This window comes from Phasianus colchicus, chromosome 2 (genome assembly GCF_987193195.1).
Source record: "Phasianus colchicus chromosome 2, bPhaCol1.hap1.1, whole genome shotgun sequence".
NCBI classification, from domain to species: Eukaryota; Metazoa; Chordata; class Aves; order Galliformes; family Phasianidae; genus Phasianus; species Phasianus colchicus.
In genome coordinates this window covers 43,888,081-43,911,888 of record NC_143437.1, presented here as the reverse complement: position 1 = coordinate 43,911,888, position 23,808 = coordinate 43,888,081, and the positions used below count along the sequence as shown (strand labels likewise).

Sequence of the window (23,808 nt, the reverse complement as noted above, 5' to 3'; positions counted from 1 at the left end):
ACGAGTGTCATTTCACAGTCACTAATTTATATCCTTTGAACGTTTCATCAGAGGCGCATATTTAAATTCTGTGAAGCATTCTCCAGTGTAAGTGAAACTATTCAGATAGGATAAATAATTGATGTTATATATTGAAAAATAGTTCTATTTCTAAAACTATTACTTCAGTGTTTCTAATGCTTTCTATTTTTCATTAGATGTGAACTACTGTCATACTTGGTCCACAGTGCATTTTCATCTCATTCTTTAAAGTCCTGAGAATTGCTCTAAATTCTTAAGTATTTTAAAGCAGAAAGAAAACAAAACAATGGAAGCCCTTAAAATCCAAATTTTACAATAATTGCTTTTGACCATCAAATGCGTTTCTCAGTTTACATTAAGTGCCTGCCTGAACATTTATGTTATATTTTTCTTATTGAAAAGAAACAGACTATTTTTAGAACTGTATTTGTGGGAGGATGCCTTCAGTGTTGCAGCATCACTGAAGCGAAATTGTTCTTTATTTTCTTCCTTGGTTAAATTCTCTTTACATTTGAAAGATCTTACATTCAAGTCATGTATAGAGTTGCTGGTCTATCCAGTAACATGGATTAATTTTAGGAGAAACGTATATATATATATATATTCTTGTAAATAGCTCAGAATACAAGCAAAAACACCACAATGCCTTTTAAAATAAAATCTGAGCAGTGCTATTGATTTCTTAAGTGAAATGTTGTGCCAGATTATAACAAATTTTACTTCTCTGATAGTTTTTTCTGTTAGCAATTTAGGAAATACTTTATAGAGTCTTCAGGGATGTCTTTCAGATATTTTTAATGAAATATGCTGACGATATTGATATTTATTTGAACAGACCTCTAAAAAGTATGTAAAAAATCTGCACGTAATGGTTTATTTCCAGATGGACTCTTTGAGGGGACCACTAAAAAGTTTTCTAACCTGAAAATGCAGGGAAGCATTGAAGTGCTTTGCTGTCCATTGAGAGATCATTTTAACTTGGGAGAAGCATGCTTACAAATAATTTGTTTCATATAATCATATTTGGATAACAGTAGCAGTCACTGTAACTAGCACATTGTACAGAATGAAATCTGAATAACACATTCCTGTGGTGAAAGTACACAATTGTTATTGGAACTTGTCTTGTTTTGAATATATTTGATATATTTTCCTAAAACACTATTAATGAAATACCGTTCAAATAACACGAGCAGTAACATTAACACATGGTAATCAATGTTGAATCAAACTGGTTAACAAAAGTACAGTGCTCTTCCTTCTATGTGCCTGCGCACTAATTGCAGGTGGTTTGGTTCTGCATAGGAGTGGGTGGGAGGCACAGCAGGCAGTGACTTGCAGTGCTAATTCCTTGCAGCTGGGATGTCCATCTGACAACTGACTAACGGGGAGGAACCTGACTCCCAAGGCGGAGATTAGCTGAGATCTAAATCTCATTAGAAGAATTAATTTTAAAAAGTATACATACATACATATATGCTTCTACTTGTATTATGGCAGTTTGTGTGAAACATTTAAGGTTTTGTTTGTGCAAAATAATGTATTTGGGGGGAGGGTGGGAGGGGACATGGACATTGCCAAAACACATGTAAATAAAACACCAATTATGACTGTACATTATGTGCAATAAAATAACTGGAAAAAGTGCATGTACTTTATCCTCAAAAGCAAACTGACAGCTCTCAAAGCTGTAGCTATAGTTTTATTTTCTGAAAAAGTTAAATTTTATTCTGTATCTAAACAGCAGAATAAAGAATGTACATTTTTCACACTTCAATTTTCATTAATGCTTTTAGCACTGTTATGAAAGTTGTCACATGCTGAAGCGACTTAAATTTTCATTAAGTTTTCCAGGATAATCAAGGACAGCTTATTGGCTATGCTGTGTTATCTGTATAACTGTAAATGAGACAAGTGCATTACTTATCATAAACATGAAATACACATTTTGATTATAGATTTGCAGATGCACCACTTTCATAAATTTCTCGGAGATGATGACGTTACCGTAATTCTTTCAGCATAGCTGTTACAAATGTTGGTGCAAACACAGAAGAGAAGTACTTTGTACTAAAGCCAACTGTTTTGGTTTATTCTGGTCGCTATCACCCTAGCTAGTGTAAATAATCTAGTGAGAAACATATTTTGGAGAAGAAATTGTGTTTTAAAACCTTCATTGATATGTGTGCATTGATATGTATACCTCTTCATTATTTAACTGTCCTGATGACATCCCGGTTGCCAAATTGGAGAAAAGAATGGAATTGATGGATGGACCACTCACTGGTAAGGAATTGGCTGGATGGTCGCACTCAGAGAGCTGTGGTCAACATTTCAATGTGGAGACCAGTGATAAGTGACATTTCTCAGGGATCGGTGTGCTGGTACGGGTGCTATTTAACATCTTTGTAGGTGACATGAACAGTGGGATCGAGTGCACCCTCAGCAAGTTTGCAGACAACACCAAGCTGAGTGGTGCAGTCAACACACTAGAGGGAAGGAATGCTATCCAGAGATCCTGGACAGGCTTGAGAGATGGGCCTATGCCAACCTCATTAAGTTCAACAGGGCCAAGTGCAAGGTCCTGCACCTGGGTCAGGGCAATCCCATGCACAAATAGAGGTTGAGCAGGGAATATTGAGAGCAGCTCTGAGAAGATGGATTTGGGAGTGTTGGTTGATGAGAGATTCAACCAACTGAGTGGCATGAGCTGGCAATGTGCACTTGCAGCCCAGAAGGCCAATCATATCCTGGGTTTCATCAAGACAGGCATGACCAGTAGGTCAAGGGAGGTGATTTTGTCCCTCTACTCTGCTCTCAGGAATAATGTGGAGTGGAGTACTGCATCCAGTTCTGGGGCCCTCAACACAAGAAGGACATGAAACTGTTGGAGCGGGTCCAGAGGAGGGCCACAAAGATGATCAGAGAGCTGGGGCACCTCCCCTGCAAGGACAGGCTGAGAGAGTTGGGGCTCTTCAGCCTGGAGAAGAGAAGGCTCAGGAAACCTTAGAGCAGCCTTCCAGTACCTAAAGGGGGCCTACTGGAAAACTGGGGAGGGACTTTTTATAAGGACAGGTAGCGACAGGATGAGAGGAAATGTCTTTAAACTGGAAGAGGATAGATTTAGATTAGATATTAAGAAGAAGCTCTTTATTGTGAGGATGGCAAGACAGTGGAACAAGTTGCCCAGAGAGGTTGTGGATGCCCCCTCCCTGGGGTCATTCAAGGCCAGGCTGGATGGAACTTTGAGCAACCTGGTTTAGTGGGAGGTGTCCCTACCTATTGTGTTGGGGGTTGGAATTATATCTCAAAGTTTCCTTCCAAACCAAACCATTCCATGATTCTATGATAATTTATTTACTGGAGTGATTAAGTCCTCCTACCTCACAATTTAAATTAAAATCTGTGCTTCAGAAATAAGCAGAGAATAGGTAAGCCAAATGCAACATCCATAGGAGTCTGGCAGAAAAGGGCAGGGGAGGCTAAATATCAGTGTTTAGGTACACCGTTCTAGAAAGAATGAAAGATCTACTGTAATTAGCATTCAAAGACTTCTTCCATCATGACCCTCAACACATTGGTGGCATATAGTTATTTCTGAACTAGTTTTAATCTTGGTAGTTAATTGCAGTAAAGCTGTAGAGATCTTGTTTGGTGTGTGCCACTTGATGAGGTAAAGCAGCCTTTGAGGTCTTTGCTGTTACTCTGGATGTAAACCCCAGTTTGTGTGATGCAGCCCTGGCTTACTGAAGTGTCAGCACACCCTCACTTTCTGTTTCTGTCTTTGACTGTCTAGGATATAATGCACTGTGCAAACTCATTCTTTATCCACCCATAGAAAACAGAATTATGATGATCTTCTGTGTCTCCTGCACCATGAGAATTCAGTCAGTCCTATCTGTGACCACGTTTGCACTTGCAATTGTTTTCCTTTGTTCTACAAATCTATGTTAGATGCGAAAATTGTTGACTGAAATACTTCTACCGGCAGAGCTGACTACTAACCTACGACTGCTTTCTTCGTAAGTGTTTTGGTATGCTTGTGGCTGGTGGTCTCACTACTATATTTCTTCTCAATATTTTTAATATGATTACTGTAATTCCCTTGAGGAAATACAAACCATTGTCTTTATCTAAGTAGTGAGAGTATTATTACCGATGAGTGTAAAATGCAGTGTCTGAAATGATTCCCTTCACTTTGGAGTTCAAGTCTACCAGTGAAAGTAATATATTGAGTTCTTAGTAAAAAAATAGGAAATTGACAGCCCATTCATCTGATCTCTCCTGAAAATTATCAACGACGATAAACCAGATAAACTTCCCAAATTATACATTTCAAACTATTTGTTATAAAATAGTAGAACATAGTTGCCTTTTTTGAATTTCTGTCACTGCATTTTCTGAGTATTTTTATCAGCAGCAGCAAGCAAGGTTCTCTCCTTTGAGTAGTAAACTCAGAGGTGTGGTTCAAGAAAAAACACAAAATAACGTCGCACCTCTCAACATCGTGTCCTTTCAGTAGCTCTTCAGTAAATGAAATCAAAATTTTCTAAATGAAATGTCAGTGAAATCAAAAATCTAAATTTTATCTATTCGTCAACCAGTGATGCAGCCAAGGGGCTAAGGAGAGAAAGGGCTTTAGTTGCTGGGACCTTTTCAGAATGAATTCTGTTGATTTTCAGTGCACTAAGAGCAGTGGCAATTTTACTGTCTGAAACTAAGAATGTCCCAGCTCCTTTTGCAATAGGTCAATCATGAAGCAAGTAATTGTCTGGGTGCTACTTCTGGTTTGCTTTCATAGTATTTTAAATTACAAAATACAAAATCCTGAAACCCCATATTTTGTATCCAAAGCTGTTTTGTTTTGTTTTGTTTTTTAATCATGAAAGATGAATCAGACTTTAACTTGTAAGGCAGTGTTTTGAAGGAATATTTTTTTTAATTCAAGTTATTGCTATAAAAAGGCAGGTTCAGCAAGCAAGGGTAAAGGTACTAGGAACACTCTTTTGGAGTTTCACTGTAGGATACACATTGGAAATTTGGAAATGCACAGTGTAATAATATCTTATTAGTTGTGTGCATCTTTCAGACTCTGATTTTAAGAATTTGTTGTAGCAATGTACCTTGTGCAGTTCAGATTGCCAAATGAGAAGATACTGCGTATCACTCATATGTATATGCCTCTTTTTCAAATGAATCTTTTAAGGTCTTGGCCTCAGATGTTATGGAATACATGGTAAAATCATGTATTTTGGGAACGTAGGGTTGGGGTTTTTTTTTTGCTAGCCTACCTGTTAATCTCCAAAAGTTTAAGCATCTCTTACCAATTCTGGGATGTTATGTTAATTAGCACGTCAAAATCCATGTCCTGTTTTTAACACAGGTGCCATCTGAAGACCTTCACATGCATACTCTTCTAGGGCATCTCTGGATCATTTCATAGAAAGCAGATCCAGTACTGCAAAGGAAAGGAAGCCACAAGGCCATTACTTGTGTGCTCTTGGATGACTTCTCCCATATAACCTTAGTGATGAGATAATTTTGATTCTTTCCCTGAAAGGCAATAAATGAAGCAGATCTTCTGTGGGATTCAGCTTTGTTTCTGAGAGAAAATAGGAAATGTACTCCTTTGAGGATTGAAAGAAGATAAACAATCATGTTAGAGCTTTGAATCCTGTCCTGAGCAGATGAGTAAAAGCAGTTTGGACTTCAAATGAGTCAGGAGAAGGAAACAAATGTAAACAAGAGCAGCATTCTCAAGAAGCCCATGCTATGTTAACAAGAAGTTCATCAGAGACTGTAAGTTCGAATATGAAGTGAAGAAAATTGAAATTATCTCAGTCCTTGAAGAGCTGATTTGCCATATCTCCCTTTTATCTTAATCAAACTTGTTAATTTGTCTATTGGAAATCTTTCCCTTTTTCAGCCTAATTTGAATTTCACATCATTTTCTTCTGATGTTTTGCCCTGCCCCCCACTGTGCTGTCTTACATTTCATACTCAAAAGTTTCCCTTAGTTAGGATGGCCTTTGGTATTGTTCATTCTCGGGATAGAAAGATTGCAAGCAACATTTTAGCTCTAAATCAGAAAACGCAAAATGTGAGACTACTGAGGAAGCCTATTTAAACCTATGTGGCTCCATCCACCTAGACAGAAGTGGAATGTCTCAGTGACAAGGGCACAGAACAAACACTTGGAACACCTGGGTTTGAGATACTTCTTGCAACAATGATGATTTGTGCAATTTGGGGCAAATGCCTTGCAGCCACATCAGAAAAGCACACAGTCATCTGAAGCAGAAATTAAACGGTTATCAACACAGGGAGAGTGATTACCTAGGTTTTCAGTAGCAAAGCTCTTTTATGTTATTCCACAAATTAAAGCACCGTCACCTTACCTTCTTTTGGCCGTATTTAGTGACAAGGAAAAGAAAATGGCTGGTGCACAGACAGCATTCCTGCTCAAGTGCACAGGGGATGGGCTGGTCCCAGTGGCTCGGCAGGTTGGGCATCTCCTTCTGCTTGCTCCACCTGCACAGCCTCTGAGGGCCCTGTAGAGCCCCTTCTGAATTCCCCTCCCTAGCTCTCCATATAGAAGCTCAGTGCTGTTTCACTCAAGTGCCTTTGTTGCTCGTGTTCTGAACCCTTGTACCTCAGGTCCCCATCTGTGCAGTGAGGTTAACAGGAGCACTGTAGCAGTGCCAGGTGTGGGTAGCTGTTTGAGACTGTGAAGTGCTTAGACAGAACAGAGCTGAGTCTCTTGTATCATCACAGTGTACGAGGGTCTTATTGAATGTACTTGAAAATAAAGCACGTAAGCAAAACAAAATAGCTTTGATTTCTTACTTAATCAAGCCCACAGAACTAAAAGCCTGCACAGCTTCTCAATCATCTGAGTCCCATTTTCAGAGCAAATTACCTCGGTGGGTATCAGCAGCACCGAAGATGGCTGTCTCTTGCTTTGGCTTGGTTGGGGCTCATCACTGCCTTTGTGCTGCAGCTCTGCATGGACTGAGCTGCATCCCACGTTCTCTCTCAGCACAGCAGAGGAGAAACCAAGGGACAGCTGTAGCTAAGGGGACCTGTGCTGCATTGTCTCCTAACTGGTGGAGCACAACATCAGGGTTATGGTTGGTGCTTGTGAGCAGCAGCAAAACAGGCGTAGCTGGATTGTGTTGCAGCCTTAGTGGTGAGAGGCGGAATTTCACAGTATGATATAGGAGATGTGCATGGTTGTAGTGCAGGAGTATCTAACACATCACATTTAACTTGTTGGACTTTTTGTATCATCAGATAGCACAATAGCAAGGTTGCTTAAGTTTTCAACTGCTTTTCAGGAAATGACATGACCGCTCCCAAGGCCTCTCTGGTGCTCACAGTATGCTAGAGCCATGCACAGAGATATTCTCACGTGTTAGAGGGCTCAGGTTGTACCGTTTTGAGCTTTTGACTAACCAGAGTTATCCCTACAATGCAGAGATGACTCAATACATGATGCCCTTTACAAATGCAGTTCTATTATAATACACATTAAGTTCAAGGATCTGGAAAAGAGGGAGCGAGACAGCATTCTGCATTATTCCCTAACAACGCTGTGCAAGTGTTACTGGGTGCAGGAAAGGATACTTGTGACATACACCATTTGAGATTTGAGCTTAAAATTGGATGAGTTTTTTTAGTTCCTATCTGTGTTCTGGGCACTGCCTTTTACTTTGTTAATATCACTCATCCTTGACTGTGTTTGGAAACAAAAGTTAGCATGAAAACACCAAGCCTCTTGTGCAATCACCTGAGATTCTGCCTCTTCAGTTCTCAGGTTACCATATGATTTTTGAAACTGAAATGCCTTAAAATAATTAACTTTGCTGTAAGAACAACAACTCTTGTAGCCTCAGGCTTGTAGCTGTGAGCAGCTGCACTTGGGATGCTGATTTTGCAGTGAGCTTTCTGCTTGCTTTTGAGGGAAAAAGATAAATACTCCTTGTGAAAGACAGGACTTTGGATTTCTAAAATAAGAGCTGTTGTTAGCAGATAGGTATAAAGCAAAATCAGGAACACCAAATCAGTCATACCACTTGTCTCAACAAAGGCCAGCATTGGCTGATTTATTCTTAGTTGTGCTCAAGATAATTCGGCTGGCAGCTGAACGTTCTGTTGGCCAGCTTCTGCAAGTAGGGGAAGGTGAGAAGCGGGGATTTAGTTCCTCAGTCAAGTCTCTCTTAAGCTTTTATCTCGTTGAAGTAAACATCTGTGTTATGTTGGCTGTCATGTACATCACAGTGATAATCATAAATTATACAGATGAAGTACAACTTTCACTGACTCTAGATTTGTCTTCTGAGTTGCCTCTATGAAGTAACCTTGAAATGAATGGTTTCCTCTCTGGCAAGTAAAATGAATGAGAAACCAAAGACTGAAATAGTTAAACTAGTGACTTTTTAGGATGGACTGAAGTAGTAAATAACTTTGCCTCAGACCAATTTTTCCTTTGTCACTCTCCTCCTCTTACAGTTTGCTGTCACTAATCCCTGTGAACTATACTTTGCCCCATGGTCCAAGAATCCTTCAGTGGGAGTCAGTGGGGTCCTCATCTGCATAATTTGCAATGTGTGCAGACTGATCCATCAGGGCAGGCCCAATCAGCCATTTCAGCTTCATGATCTTTGGAAAAGGACTTGTCAGTAGAATGCTGGGCACATTTCTGGTGCTTTTTTTTTTTTTTTTTTTTTTGTCCTTCCTACAACTCTTCATTTTCTCTCACATTTTTCTACACTCCCACCCACCCCACTACAAGAATCAGAACAGCAGAGCTCTGATAAGCAATGCTGATGTGCTTTCTTCTTTTGAGGGATCCCACTGGACACCAGGCAGCGTCTCTTTTGCTCTCAATGTTCCATCTGCATCAAGTCTCCTCACTGATGGCAGCTTTGGAAAGGGAGAACCCCCCTCGTAAAGGCAGGGAAGAAGTTGCATCAGTGGCTGGCAACAACAGGAGAGTCTGGTTGTGCCGGTGAGTCAGCCCTACCACATGCTCCCCTTGTGTATTCCAGCCACATGCAAGCATGTGCAGACAGGGAAAATTCCAAGCTTTGTTTGATTTTGTGAGAGGAAAGGACCTGCCTTGCTGCCACTGCAGTCTCAGTTCACTCAGAATTAATGAAAAAGAATTACTAAAATCCTAGGATGAAATGCTTTCTGTTCAATCCCTGACACATCTTGCTCTTTTCACTGCGAAAAAAAGTAGTCATTTATGGGTTTTTTTGTTTTGTTTTGTTTTTTTTTTTTCTTTTAGATTTAATTACCAGATTTGATGTTTTTATAATGGGCAGCAAACACAAGGCCTGCTCCTGGCCTCTGCTACTTATGTGCTTGCATATAAATAGCACTTTTGTTTCATGAGTTGGAATAATGGTTAAAGAGATGTACCAACAGTGCAGCATCTCTTTTTTTTTTTTTTTTTTTTTCAGATCCAGTACACCTGCAGTCAGAAAAATCCTACATATGCTTTGGCTTTGAGCTGAAGCTCACCCTGCACAGAGGTGTAACACAGGGCAGAGCCCCACACCAACCCTGTTCAGCCAGGGCTTCCAGGTTGCCTCAGAGAGGTGCAAGAATCAAGAGGCAGCTGCTTTCTGCTCATGAGTAAAGGCACATAAATAATGCCTTTATGACTCAGGTATGTCCTGAAATATGCAACCTGGCAGCAGACAGTTCTCCTTTATCGTGCAGATAGTTGTTCTGAACCACATGGCTGCTAAGTCATGAAATATTAATGGCCATGCAAATCTCCTCTTCTGTATCACAAGCTATTCTGTGTTCCTGACCCCTGACTTCCTTTAATCATCTCCTGGGTGTGTGGTCTGTTACTATTCTGAGATATCTTGTGAACAGGGGCACAGTAATTACTTGATCCCTGCCTGCTGCAAGAGCCTTTTTGAAAAGAAAGTGGATAGCTTGAGAAGGAAGGCTTCCTCCTCACATTGAAATCAACCCCACCTGCTTGCTTCACAGTATTTCTCTTTTGGTGGCCCGAACGCAGATTCACTGTGTTTGGTGTTATTTTTAGGACCTGAAAAACAGCATTTTTGGTTCATCACCTGTTCTTCTGTAGATTAAATACAATTTCTAATCAGATATTCTTTTCCATCCTCTCCCTTTCCTACTAACGTTGTTTAAGCTGTCCCTATAAACAACCTACAGTTCCAATCAGCAAGAGTTTCACTGTGATTTGCTACAAGCAGGCCCAGAGTTCTTCCAGCCAGCAGCTGCAGCACTATTACTTCTAGGGATATCTTATCCTTCTTTCTAATGCCCTGGGCAGCCTGCTCTAGTATTAAATGTGGAGGTTGGTGGCCCTGCCATGTTGCAGGGAAGTTGGAGATTCGTAATCCTTGAGGTCCCTTCCAACCTGGGCCATTCTGTGATTCTGTGATAATAACTAGAGGCTGAATTAACGCCTGACACACGATTTCGTTTTAAGAACTGCGTCACATATTTTTGGCAGAAATCTCCTTTCGCTACTTATTCTCTAAAAATAACAATTTTACCATTGTGTGGAAATATGCAAATGTTTCCTAGCTCCCTGCCAGACGTAGGAGAGGTGGGTGATATGCTGTGAGGGTCTGACAACCAAAGGAGCAGCTGCTGTACAAGCAATGCGGCGAGAGAGAGCAGCGATCATGGAGGAGTGTTTGCCATACGGGAGCTATTTCAGTAAGTCAGCATGGTGAAAGCATAGTCACGAGTACGTATTTTAAAAGCAGAACTTGTAATGAGTGCCAGCAGCTTAGAGTAGCACAAGGACAATAGTGACCACACAGTTTAGTACGAGGTTATCGAATACTGACCTACAGAGGTTTCTGATTTCTGGAGCAACAGCCCAAAGCAATGCTTTTTAAAATGACAGTTTCATGTAGACAGGGACTTGGGGAGGTAAGTGGACGTTAAAACATCCCTTATGGAAGCAGGGAAAAGGTGCCCGCTTTGTAACATTTGGGGTAGGTCAGAAGAACTTTTCTCAGCCTCTGCCATTCAGACATCATTCAGCGTGTGCCATTTCTGACAGCTGGGTGTCAACCTGTGAGGAATCCACACTCTGTATTTCAAAGGTACAAAGATATCTATGTCTGGAACAGAAAAGCCAGTATGTTCCTCCTGGCCCTCCTGCAGCGTGTGGTATGTCAGAGTCCCTCACTGTTGTGTCCAGCCATGTAGGTTGACTTCTATGTGTCCAAACAGCCACCTGAGCCCAGCTGCAGGTGCTGCTCTCCTTTAGCTTGCGAAGTTGCGACTTGCCTTTGGAGAGACCTGAGCTCTGATCAGCTAAATAGAGGGAGCAGTGAGTAATCCTCATTTACCTGGCTTTGTAGCCCAGATGTGAGTCAGCCTAATGAGCAATGCCAAAAGTGCTGACCTGCCCATCTCTGCCATCTCACTTTCTTCACTTGTGTAGTGAAGCCTTGGTGTGCCTCGGTGCCAAGGTTTAGGCAGAGGAAACCCCAGGACAAGGGTTTTATTGCAAGTCTTGCTTGTAAAATATGTATGAATGCTGAATGCACAAGCTCTCAGTGCGAGTAATCAGGCTGGCTTTCCTCTCTTGTCAGCTGCAAGATATGGGCGGCTTTAAGGGCAGCTCACCCTAGATTAGGGAAAATATCTAAGACAAATGGGAAGAATCACTCACCCCCTTCTCTGTTACCTGCCCAGGTTCCCCCTGTAATTAGCTCAGTTTGGCACAAATCCTTGAGACAGAAAAATCTGAGATGGATGTGACTGACACTAGACGTCATGTAAAGACCATGGGAGGTAGATGTGGTAGACATACAGGTCCTAGTCCTATACCACAGTCTTGAAACAAGACTATCCCTTCTCAGCTGTCACAGAAACTTCTCTGCTTTTTCTGTCTCTGCTTTAATGAACAGAAGTTTGGAAGGTGAAAACTGTGTACACAGAGCTAGCTGGTTTCCCCTGTCACCTCATGAATTGTGAGGCTGACCTGCCCTGATACCCACAGCCTTCTGGGCCCTGTGAATTTCCTATCGCGTGAGAAGTGAGGGGACTCCTCAACACCCAAATCCTGAATGAAAAAGCAAATGAAAGTGAAAAAGCTCTTGCTCAGAGATAGTAAGAGGCAAGAGAATGAATTTTGCAGCTGAGATCATATTAGTGGAATTATTTCCAACAGTCTGTATATTCCTTATATTTATAATTTATTATTAACAGTCTGAGAGGGAGAAAAATAACTCATTAAACAATCTGCAAGGCATTCATAAGACATTATTGTAATCAAGTCTCAGGGAAACACATTAGGCTTCAAAAATATATTAAGTTTTATCTACCCAGTTAAGTCATTTTACATAAAAAGTGAAACCTAATCCAACAAATCTGTCTCTGTAGCTGCTGCTCAAGGGAAAACAAATTCAGATCCACCATAATCTGAGTAATAGGTTCAACACCAGCTCCCATTTTTCAGAGGGAAAAGAATAGTTTCATCTCATAGTTTCTGCAGGCTGCCCCAAGCTTATCTGCTCCACGGTGGCCAGGCATCAGAGCAGAGCAAATCATGGAGTCCTTTTCCCAAGGGCTGCAAAGCTAGGTGCCTCACCATGATACCCCTCTCCTCACTGTGGGAGCTGTGTTGACACTTGCTTTCCCAGATGCAAATTGTCCATACCCAGACTTGAGAAAAAAGATGGAAAAAGTGGAATTTCTCCCTTACACAAATCTGCATTCTTCCTTCAGTCATCAAGAAAGCAGTAACACGCTGCTCTGTCAAACTCACCCCGTGGAAACTCCTCTCTAAAATCAGACATTTAATAAACTTGCCTCTAATGGTGCTACTACTTAGTGAGATGTTTTGGTTTTTTGTGGAAGTCAGTGCTCACCAACAGCCCTGTACTTTGCTTTCTGAACATCTGCTGTCTGCTCGTTCTCTGCAGTGACAATCCTATATGGGAAATAACTTGAGGAATATCTGGGAGCAGTGAAGCCTTCAAAGGAAAGTTCTTGGGAAGCTGGGAGTACAATGGGATGGAAAATATAATCTTTCTCATTTCAGATGAACTTGCACCTTCCTTGAGATTCCCGAGATTCTGAATTTCAGAGTCTTCGTTGGCCACAAAACATCAGAGGAGCCTTTATTCTACTTTATTCTAAGTAAAACCTATGTGAAAATAGCACTGCTCCTGATCCCACAAGGAGATGCTACGCACCCTACCTCTTGAGTTTGTAATCCTCTCAGCTGATGCAATAAAACTGCATTTGTCTGGAGGTAATGACTGTGCCCTGACTGCTATGTAGAGCATTGCAGAAGCAAGACATTGTAGGAATTGGTCAGGGGCCACCCTAGCTGCTCTCCTGAAGGGAGAAGTCTGAGGTCAGAAGGCACAGGTGACAGGCATAGAAGCAGCCCTAGGTCAGGGTGATGACAAGTTAGCAAAAAGGATGGCACAGCCATCTGTACGAGGTAGAGAAGCCGCTCCATGCTGCATGGATATAGCATGTGTGAGGGGGTAGGCAATTTCCTCTCCCCAGCAGAACCAGCAGCAGGAGACTATGCAGGAAGGCCATCAAGGGCTACAGGGTTAGAAGGAGGCTATAGCAGGCCCCTCCTGAAGGGAGGCACTGATCCATGTAAGAACACCGTGGGTGTTCCACAGTGAAATCACTCCAAAACCATTGGAGTACAGTATCTGAGCAAGCAGAGGATGAGACAGAAAAACCAAGAGCAGACATCCCAAGGTGGATATTTTCCATGTGGGCAATGTGGAGAAGCAGGCCTTGGTGTGGGCACCTCCAGAGCATTCCACAAATGCCAATCACTCAGTGACAGGTCCTAGCTGGGAGAAGGCTGGAGGGCCGTGGGAATTGTCTTGCTGCTGCAGGGAGGGTGCAGGTGATCCACAGTCAGCAACACAGAGAGCTGCAGATCGGTAATTGTAGTAGCATTGTTGGTTGACACCTCATCTCTCATAAATGTGGGCTTATTTGACCCTTCCACCCAACCAATTCACACCCAGGTGTATCTGACCGAGAGTGTTTGAGCTCTCCATACTTCTCTCTCATCCTTCACCATGTTTTCTATTACCTCCCATTCCTCAGGCTTCCCATCTTGATTTATTTCCCTCTGCCCCTCCTGCTGGCAGTTTGCACAGCAGTGCCTCCCAGGAGATAGTTTGCCTTCTGCCTTGCTCTAGAATACTTCCTGACTGTAACTGCAGTTCTTTTGTCCAACAGGTAGCTGTGTTTTCCTGAAACAACCTGAACAAGTGTTGGACTGAGCTTGGAACATTGCAGCATATTCCATGGAGAGAGAAACCTCCTTTCTGCTGGAATGGTGTTGAGAAGGAATTCCTCTTGATGTAAATGGAGAGCAGTTTTTGAACATATACTTTGGCAAAAAATACACTGACTTTCTGCAGGGATGCACTGAACCATACAGCTGGGCAAGTTGAATAATTTTTTTTCATTTTTTGAGCTAACTTGGCTGAATTGTTACCATTTCACAAAGGCAGTTAGGGCCAGGCAGAAGTGGTACACGCCTGTATGGTGATATGAGCAGAACTGTGAAGAAGGCCAAGTGTGCCTAAGACACAAGAATCACAGAATCACAGAATGGCCAGGGTTGGAAGGGACCTCAAGGACCATGAATCTCCAACCCCCCTGCCACATGCAGGGCCACCAACCTTCCCATTTAATGCTAGACCAGGCTGCCCAGGGCCCCTTGGATGGGGCCCAATCCAAGGCCCAAGTGTGCCTTATTGACTCTCTGTTAGGTATAAATCAGAAGGACTATGCTATGAGTGGGGTTATATAGGCCCAAGTTAGGAACTTGTAGCAGTGAGGCAGAGGGCTGTGAAACAACGAAACAAATTGTCCAGTACTTCACATTGCTAATGAGACATACTTGATAATGCTGATCTGCGCTGCCAAACACAATGTAAGCACAGCTCTATTTGCAAAGAAGGAAAGCACCATATCAGCCCAAAATACTCCCACCCTTTGGAGTGTATGGGCAATGTGCAGTGTTTTTTGACTGAAGAGAATTCAAAATGCAATGCACTGGTCTAACCGAGAGGATTGAAACACTACAGCTGCCTAATTTTGGTGCTGGTATGGCAGCAGAACTGCTTTTACATCATGCTACTTGTTACTGAAAGTTTTACTAAATAAGATTTTTTTGAAGAATACAATATAAGCACTCAGGATCTGAGGCAAGTGTGTTGAGGGGGGAGGAACAGAAATCATACTGAAATCTATCAGTATGACAGCATGGCTTGGAAGTAAAATCCTCCAGAGTAAAGACAGTAATTCAGAAAAGCTTTAGTGTAAGTGTAGAAATGAAGATCTATGTGTTCACCAGAAAGGCTCCAAGTGATCTGATCTGAATATAAGATAGAGGAGGCACTTGCAGCAATAAGCAGCAAAGCAAGAAGGAAAAAACAACATAATAAACCGACAAAGTCCAATACGTTATTGAAGCTTGTCTTTTGTGTTGTTGCTTTTTTCTTTTTAGGAAAGAGGAATCCAAGCTGAGCAAAGCTAAGAGAAAATAAAACTAGAGAAGGTAAAATGTCAGCCACTTTCCCCTTTGAATTTTGCAAGGCATGACAGTTGAAGAAGTAAGAGCAGATAACCAGAAAACGTGTGTCAGAGAAGCCTTTTTTGAGAACCAATGAGTCCGCCAAGTGGTCTGGGCAGAAAAGCAGAAGCCTTGAAAGACAAGTCTTTTAGAGACGCTGAATGATTTTGGGACATTGGTCTTCACTGCAGACTGAGAGAGATGCCATCCCAAGATGCTACTCTCAAGCAGTTAAAACTGAGGAACTGTTGGGCTCGAGGTAACCAGGCACTCACATGCCACCCGAATGCCACTAGCTTCCCTACAGAAAGGTTCGTTGCCTTTTCAGAACAGTCTCTCATGGGATTTGTCATTATTTCCTGAATCCCAAGCAGAAGCTTATTGCCTGGTCTGCATGATAGTTTCTAGATGATTTCCAATGGGTATGTAAGTAAAACCTGCATTACATAGTGGATCTCTTTGTTTGGAAGGAAAAATGAAGCCCTTTTTTTAATCTCATTTCCTTTTCTGTAACAAAACCAGTTGAAACTAACATGTCTTGATACCCACTGAAGCTGGTGGTAAATACCTCATCACCTCTATGAGTTAGAGCTAAAGCACAGTTGCCACTAAAAGAAGAACTCACTGAAAATTGCACCCATCTTCCACCAAGCTTTAAAAGGTTTTGTTCTTTCTTCAAAAAAACATACGTAGTTTCAAATATTTCTATGGGAAAGAGACAGGCATTTGCAAAGTCTTTTTTTGTTTTGTTTTGTTTCATTTTACACCTTTATATCTTCAGGTGCAACACCCTGTCTTGGACCTCTCTCCCCCAGAAACATTGTCATGTGCATAAAGCTACAGGAATATATTTCAGCTTTTGCTTCAGCATTCAGGTCCAGTGAATGCAGGCAAGGTCTCTCCTCTCACCTCCACCAATCAAAATTTCATCTGAAATATTCTGGCTGACTCCTAGTGCAACCAGAAAACAGCATAGGGGGGAAAAGCCTTCCTTTCACTGAAAACTTCACATCAGACTTGCACAAAGCCTTGTTCCAGCCCTAGGTTTCACGACAAAAGCTACTTCAATCAAGTGATAGTGGAGGAAATGTGGGGGAAGATAGTCTGCCTCGATTTTGCCTGTTTTTAAAATCCATCTATAATATTCTTCATATTTGTATTTCCTAATTCCATAGTATATAGCCACCATTTTCCCATTTAACAAAGTTAAATGCCCATATGCCTATTTGCACACACACAAAAGTTGATCCAGGTGCAGCTAGGATTCAGACAGCCTGTGCAGTTTAGAAAGGCCACTTGCAAGAGTGGAGAGAAATTGAGGGTGTCACTGTTAATTGAGAAAGGGATATTTAACATAATTCTGACAATAAACAATGCAAATAAATTAGTTCTGCCAGCTTAGACATGCTGTTAAGATACTACTTGTGCTTAGTATAAATATTATCTGCTGTCCTCTGAGGTCCTGGTTGGGCTGTGCAGTGAGCAGTGCAGAATTTCCACCAGTTCTGGGGATGACAAAATCACTGTACATCTCATCCTTTTGCCAGCCTTGCTGTCTATGAAAGCAGCTGAAATGACTGCAGGAAGTCAGCCTCTTCCTTGTCCCCTCTACCTGTGGTTTGGAATAAACTCAGATTACCAGGGATCTCCAGGTACTGCTCCTCCCCACCACTGTCCTGTCAAATCAACACCCCACCTTTCCCATCCAACCTTCCCCATTGCCTTTTCTCTTCCCTGAATGCTTATGAAGGCCTGTGAACTTAGCCCTGCTGATGGGATTGCAAAACTCAGCCCAGGCAGGAGTGCCAGGTTCTGGCTAAACAGCTGCTGTATACTGTCAGTGCTACACACTGCAATGATTTGTACAGCCCATTGCTGAACCAGCTAGAGCCATTTGTTTAAAAAATAAAGAGACAGATAAATTCAACTCTTCCCCTTCTCCTAGCAAGCTGATATCATTCGCCTCTCTTAAAAATGGCTTGCTCCAGAATGCATTAGAGCTAAATTATCATTTATGTTTGTCACAGGGATTGCTAATGTGTAATGAGATTTTAGAGTTAATGTTTTGTACAAAGCACTTAGCAGAGCTGGGATGAAATTGGTTCAGGATTCTGATGTGGTGTTTTAATTAAAGATATTTTCCAATCAGGGCTGAGCAAACGACATGTCAGAAGATTTTGTACCCATCAGCCAATATACCAATGCAATCCTGGTCTTGCTTTCTGCTTTTGTGTTCTCTTCAGGGAATTAGAGGATTGAGCCTCTCTGAATTTCATTCAGAACAGCTTTTCTTAGCTGCAACCCTTATAGGAGGAGATACATGATTGTGATGCTCCAAAGCCTTCACCTGGACATCCATAGTCTGATTCACTGCAGTGTGACCAGCGCTGTATGCTGCTGTGATTTTGCTGAACCTGTGGACTGATGCAGTATGGACATGCACTGATAGTAATGGCAAGCCACGTCTTCTGAATTGAGTCCTGAACTGTTGTCTGCTGCACCCAGATCCCGAACTATGATGCAAGCTCCTTTTTGCTCTCCTCCTCTGCCATTGGGCACGAGACCCAGGACAGAATTGGGAAAGTGGACGACATCTTCATCATTTGCTTTGTCCATTCTACAGCCCTGAAAAGCCAAGAAAGGTAGAGCTGTCAAGGGACACAGGGGGAGAAGCTCCTGATGGGAAAGGATGAGAGGTAGAAGCTGTCCTTCTGGATGCTTCTCACACTTAACCTTCTTCACCCATCTCCTCCTGCCCCCCCAGCCATCAGAGCTGCAACTAAGGCACCCACTACTCCTGAATATCTGGTCCAGGTCTGGTTCTTTCCTCCAGACTGCCCTCCACCATGGTGCAGACCCATGGAGCCTAACTCGGCTCCACAGGTGCCAAGCAGCACCGCTGGAGAGCCAGCTGGCATGGAGTGCAGCTGTGACATGGCAGCATCATTAACTTGGATAATAAGGCTGAGACACAACAAATCACCCTGTATTTGTAGAGTTCCATGTTTATTTTTTGCAGTGTTTCTAACATAAACCCCCTTTAGAGCTGAGTAGTTGTGAACCTTTCAATAGTATGCACGGCATCCTGCTTACTATGATAATAAACATAAATCCTTCTTTATGTGCTCATGATTTCAAATACATGCTTGTTGCTTTAGAAAAAGCAAGGGAGGAGTTTTCATTTTATAGACAGTCTTGCTGTTATAATACATATATATGATTTTTTTTTTCATGTGTTCTTCTTTCAAAGGTTTCCCCATCTATGTATCCCTGATTGGAAACAGAGGAACTGTAGGGATTTTAGTAACTGAAGTTACCAGAGAGTAACTTGGATCATAACCTGTTCACTTTGTGAACTCTTCCACTCACTGTGGAAATTTGCATCTGAGCTCTGCAAAAGGATAATTCTGACTAAAATAGAGAGATAGAGGTGAATCTTGCAGAAATAAATCCCACATATTTACAACCCTGCTGTGCGGTGAAAGCATGAACCTGCTGGATATTGTAACAGTTTCTTTGCTTTTATCCATAAAATTTGTCAGACACAACAGGTTCCCGGGAAATTACAAAGACAGAAGGAGATGAAGCTGCTTGTTCAGGTCTGTCCCTCAGTGAAACAACTTCCTACTCTGTAAAGCATAGTACATACCATGACTTCGTTGTACATCTCTTGTCCAGCAGTGCATGTGCTTTATCCACAAGAGCACCAACACATCATTTGAATATTGTTTCAGAGGCTGCAAGGTACAAACATGCATGGGATATCTTCTGTCAAACCCAAACATTACAAAATCATGAGTCAGATCTCCTAACTCCTTAAATTGGAAGACTAGCTGAAATAGTGTTCATGAAAATGCCCAAAAAATGTGGTGGTCTTTTCTGCCATGCATTTTATTAGTTCTATGTATCTGATTTCTCAGAAGTCACTCAGGTCTAATTTTAAGTCTTTTGTTTTTTGTACCCATAAGTGATACAAAATTCTGCTGATATTCCCATGCATTCAATTACACAACTTGGCTACAGAAACTGGGGAATTACAGTGACTTGTAAAAGAGGCACCTTCATGATGCTTCTGATATGTCTCTGGTAACAGGTGCCAATCTATCTTTCCAGAGTTTAGAATTAGGTACATTAAATTCTGCTGGGCAGAAAGTGGTAGGATAGTGTTAGCTAAAGGATAACTGGATTCTTGTCCACAGGGATGGTGCTAGCTAAGCCTTCTGAGTTTCCTGATCTTTGCTGTCAGAGCACTGAACTAACTGACACGTTTGTGTTCCTGTGGTAAGAGATCTGCCATCTGTGGGCACCATGAGAAAAGAAGGGAAGATCTGGGTGGGTTGAGAGCTGGGACAGTGAGCCATGGAGGGACTCCCCATCCTTGGTGTGATTAGCACTGGAGAAAAAAGAGGGCACAGCTGCTGTGTCCCAGTGATTCCCATGGTGTCAGAAGAGTAAAGGGTGAGAGATGTAACAGGAAAGGGGGCTGTGCTTACCTTGCACAGGAGAAGCTAAACACAAGGGTGGGTTCAGGGCATGCACCTACATGTGAACTTGGAGATGTGATTCCCAAGGGAGCTGTTCCAGAGACTTCTTGCTTGTGTGCAAGGGCTTGAGATGACAGCAGGTCACTGTGATCTTCTTGCATCTACTGGGGAAGGAGTGCTCTCTGCCCTAGCCTGTAGTTAGTGTGAGCTGACATGACTCTTGGCAGTGGGGGTGACCTCTTGTGAGCAATATGGTCCTTACAGATTTACATTAGGAAGCAAAAGGCCTGCAATTGCTTTGACAGAAAAGGACCAGTGAATCTCTCTTCCTGCTCTAAGCTGTGCCAGGCAGCTAAGCCACAGCCTCCAAGATAAAGCCTTCAGAAAGGGTTATCTGGGCCACCACATTTAGAAAAGCGATTTAAGGTGCGGATTTTAGGTACTTCATGAGGACTGAAATATGGACTGCATTTTCTTTGTGAATCTGCTAGGAGCTCATGTTAGTCTCTTCTTTACCTTCGAGGTAGTCAGCGCTGCCCACACTGCTGGGCTGTGGCTCTGCTAGATCCGTCTGGGGAAATTAGGTTCACCATGTGTCCTCTTCTGAGCTCCTATGTCTCATAGTACCTCCATTGCCCAAGTGTTCATTTCTACATTTTTATCTCTGGTTCAAAGTCCTCATTTGCTGCTTGCTCACGTGCGGTGATTATTTTCCTCCTCTGTGCTGGCTCTTTTGTTCCAGAAAGCTTTGAGAGCTTCAGTTTGAGATATATATCTGTCAGCCTCAAGAGCCAGGGCTTTTGGACCCTCCAGGAGTCTGGACTTGAAACATGCTGCATGTTAGGGTGCCAAAAATGTTCAGAAGGTACAGTGATCAGCTCCTCAGTGACTACAGCTTTAGTACATTTGCCTGTGCCCTTTGGCACAGCTTCAGTTGGTGCTTCAGCACCAGAGTTTTGGTACTAAACACACTGTTTCCTGGAAGCATTGCTTAGATTCTTCTCTCGCTGATACAAAACCTTTTATTCTGTAAAGTGATGCATTTTCCAAGCCTCTGTGGCAGTAGTCATCATGATCCAGCCGTGGATTTGTGGGCAGAAGATGCCAGTGGGATGCCCTGGCTGCAGCAGCTGCTCATACCAGCGTGTCCGCTCAGAAAGTACAGATGGAAAATGCTGCTTTTTTCCCCCGATTGATCACTGTCCAAAACATCTGAGTCTCTAACAGAAGGGAGCAAAGTTCTCACAGCTTTGGTACTTTTTATCACATCTTAATTTCTTCAGAAGTTGCCATGCTGGATGGCAGGCTTAGAGCTGGAGCCTGGCTGACCTTCACCAGGGCCCCACTCCCACCCAGGTGCCTGCAGTGACCTGCATGCCTCAGCTGGGCTCAGGCTTAGACAGACAGTTTCCTCCAAGCCCAGGGGTCGATTCATCCTTCAGCTGTGCCTTTTTACTTTTTTTTTTCATTCTCTGTTGCTGCTGCAGGTGGCTTGAGTATCTCATGCAGCTCTTCTGTTTTAGGCTGATAAAGACATCTGTAACTGTCAATATCTAATGGCCCTGTCCCTCTGCCATTTTTCTTTTGTTGTTTTACACAGACTTTTACAAGCAGCTCACTCTCAAATTTCCAGTGGAATGAATCATGTCAGCAGAACACATGAATCTGCCTGCCTCTGAAGGTATGGGAAGGCTCCACAGGTGCTGGGAGTGCTGGGGAGGATAAGGTCAGTTAGGCGGAGCAGCTACGGCAGCCTCCTTAATGAAGTGCAACCTGCTGCAGGGAGCCTGCTTTGCAGTGGTTGGACTTGATGATCTCTGGAGGTCCCTTCCAACCCCCACAATTCTGTGATCCCGTGATGCCTTCCTGTGGAAAATGCCTGCAAACCAGGCCCTGATAGATGCATCCTGTGTCAGTCTCCATGGTGGGAAGGTCACGCTGTGGCACAGCTTTGGTGTCAAGCGCCTTCTCTTCAAAACCCATCAGCTCATGGCTGCTCGCGTGGTAGACCTGGACTGGCTGTGCAGCTGGGAGAGCTTGATGATGAACAGTGGTCTGTCAGTGGCAGCAGGCTTGTGGCAGCACAGGTGTGTTGTCTGCACTGAGAGGAACAGAGTGAGGAGAGGAGCTGCCAGCGGGGTGCGGGATGGATGTCAGGGGAAGTGTGAGCCTAGAAACAGGATCAGAATGTAATGCTGTTGCTCTGTGATTTCATTTTATTTTATTTTTTAAGTAAGAAGGCAGTTAAAACTGGCAGGTTCTAATATGGACAAGTGTCCAGAAACTCCCTCCAGTGTGAGCAACTTATCTGTGACGGTTCCGCCACCCACTCCCCACCACCACTGCTTACTGGGGCACAAGGAGAGCACCATAGAGGCTTTGAGTCTCTTCTTCCTCAGGCACCAGCTCACACACAGAGCATGCTGTTGTTTGAGACTGTAAGCAAACTGTAGAAATATCAGTGGGTCCTTGCCCGGCCACCGAACAAATCACAGCCTCACTTCAGTGTGGGAAGCTTCAGAGTGGGTTTAAGTACTGGGTATTGGTCACTGACTTTGCAGGCTGCATTGCTTTTACCCCTACTGTTCCTCACTTGCTTGCACTACACTCAGAGGCAGGGAGGGATGATAACAGACTTGTTGCTGTACTTGCTGTTCCCATAATAAATGGCAGGATCCTCACATAAATTGTTGAACATGTAACACTGCTCTTATTTTCTAAAGATAAGGGTTTAGGAACTGCCCTTTTCCAAAATGAAAGAAATGAACCAAATGTTATCTCTCTGTTTTAAAAAATGATCCTTGCAATTGCAACAAGGAAAAAAAAAAAAAAAAACCATTGCAAAGCTCCTTGGAGGTCTAGCAAACTTTTATGGGAGAGATTTTCAACTCACCAAGCCTGGCTTTGCTACCATTTTCTCTCCTTGTACCAGGCCTCACAGCTCAAGCTTTTTGGAGCAGCCCGTGTTCTAAGGTATGGCTAAGGTGAATAATGAGGCCCTGGAGGATATTGTCAGAGGTCAGATCTGGAGGGATAAATAACTCCTCTGGATGCTGTGTCTGAAGCCAAGCGCTCTAGATCTTGATCCAGTCCCAAGTGCATTCATCATCAATTATATATCTGTACTCAGTGTTTACACAGGTTTCTTGTTTATCATGAAATATTTACTTTGGGGCTCTGCATCTGCTGCTAAGCTCAGCAGGACTGTCTACTGCTTTTGCTGAGGAGATAAAATTCTACCATAATCTTTAGGTGCTATGGCACAAATCCATTATGTGGCTGGTATGGGCTTGTGCTAAGGCATGGTGAGCTGCCTGCTCACTCTTGCCTAAACCAGTGAACGCAATAGAGGTACAGGTAAATTTGAATAACACCAAGTAAAAATAACAAAACGCACATCTTTTGTCATATGCTTAATCATATTTCTGGAAGTAGGAAGGAGAAATTTCAGAAAAAAACAGCGAACAGTTTGAGCAGCATACACAGACACATAAATGCCTATGCATACATGTGCACAAATGCAAGGTTTGCATTTATATGTTTGAAGCAAAAGGATGTGACCATAGGGCTGCTTTACTGTCATCCTAAGGCATGACCTGAGCCCTCAGAGCTTGTTTTATGGTCTCTGGAACAGAAGGACTGGAAAATTAACCCATTTGATTTCTGTGTAAATCTTCTGTCTTAAACACTCATAAGTAGGTTAATGCACACACCCATTAACTC

General features: G+C 42.6%; 1 long non-coding RNA gene across 1 annotated transcript; it reads left to right on the top strand.

Annotated features, from left to right (window-relative positions):
* The first annotated feature begins 8,767 nt into the window (after positions 1–8,767).
* Positions 8,768–10,944, top strand: LOC149918992 (uncharacterized). The gene is made up of 3 exons (XR_016464702.1): positions 8,768–9,031; positions 9,489–9,697; positions 10,600–10,944. It is a non-coding gene; the product is annotated as an uncharacterized LOC149918992 (long non-coding RNA).
* The last annotated feature ends 12,864 nt before the right edge of the window (positions 10,945–23,808 follow it).